The sequence below is a fragment of the Nematolebias whitei genome, chromosome 11, assembly GCF_014905685.2.
Source record: "Nematolebias whitei isolate Nwh7 chromosome 11, NemWhi1, whole genome shotgun sequence".
In the NCBI taxonomy this organism is placed as follows: domain Eukaryota; kingdom Metazoa; phylum Chordata; class Actinopteri; order Cyprinodontiformes; family Rivulidae; genus Nematolebias; species Nematolebias whitei.
In genome coordinates this window covers 2,598,040-2,599,500 of record NC_056508.1, presented here as the reverse complement: position 1 = coordinate 2,599,500, position 1,461 = coordinate 2,598,040, and positions in this window count along the sequence as shown.

Sequence of the window (1,461 nt, the reverse complement as noted above, 5' to 3'; positions counted from 1 at the left end):
CAACACTGGATTCTCATTTGGCTGAGATCGACCACGTCCTAAATCAGCTAACAACTGCTGGTGCTAAAATCTCACTGTCAAAGTGCCAGTGGTGCAGAACCAAAGTGGACTACGTTGGCCTCTTGGTAGGTCCAGACGGAGTACAACCACAATTGACTCGCACCCAGGGCCTAGACAACCTCAAAGTCCCAACCAATCTCAAAGAACTACAGAGTTTCTTGGGAGTGTGTAACTACTCTCGCCAGTTCATAGAGCATTATGCGGATCTCGCAAAACCACTAACTGAACTCTTAAAGAAAGACGTTCCTTTTGTCTGGACTGATACACAACAGCAGGCAATGAACGCTCTCAAAGACAGGCTCAAGCTAGCCCCATGTCTAGTCTACCCAGACTACAACAAAGAGTTCTACTTGGAAGTGGGCTTCTCAACTTACTGCATGAGTGCAGGTCTGTACCAAATACACGACAAAGACAGGCGTGTTGTGGCCTACGCCAGCAAAACAATGGCAGGCCCTGAATTACGGTATTCAGACTGTGAGAAGGCTCTATTGACCACTGTGTGGGCAGTGAAACATTTCTCCTGCTATATTGGTGGACAGAGGATTATTGTTGAGACACAACACCAGCCAGTAACGTTTCTGAACAGCCAACGCATCAGAGATGGTGTGGTGACAAACTCACGTGTTGCAACATGGCTAATGGCACTTCAAAGTTTTAACCTAGACATCCGCTACGGTCAAAATAAGAAGTCGCACTTGGGCACTGATTTGGCAATCTGCCAAGAATGTACACAGGATGTACCAGCCACCCAACAGCCGGTTGTGAGCAAACCCTCAGCTGCTGAGGACCCAAATCACCACTTCTTTGATAGCAATATCTGCAAAGATATGGCAACAATGTACGTGGATGGATGCTCATTCCACCACGAGACAATCTGCAAAGCAGGTGTTGGAGGAGTACTCCTCCAGGACCAAGAACAGGTCACATTTGGCTATAAATTAGGCTCTCAATCTTCTCAGTACGCTGAGATAGCTGCAATCCTAATAGCCCTATGGATGGCGGTGGAACGCTCCATCCAGACACTAGTCATCTGCACTGACTCTAACTATGCTCGACTTAGTTTCTTGTGTCATCTCGCTCTGTGGAAACAGAACGGTTTTCTCACAAGCAACAAAAAGGTGGTAAAACACAAAGAGCTTTTCATGACATGTGATCACTTAGTGACATCACATGATCTACAGATATTCTGGAAGAAAGTTCCAGGACACTCCAGAGTCCCAGGCGATGACAAGCACTACAACGACCTTGCAGACTCCCTAGCCAAAGAAGGAGCCGTTGACGGACCCACGTGGTCCTTTGACCCCTCCTGGCTACTCAACACTCAGTCGTCACAAGCTACAACTGAGGTAATGGCAGTCACACGCGCACAAGCTGCAGCTAAACCTGCTGATAACACAGTTT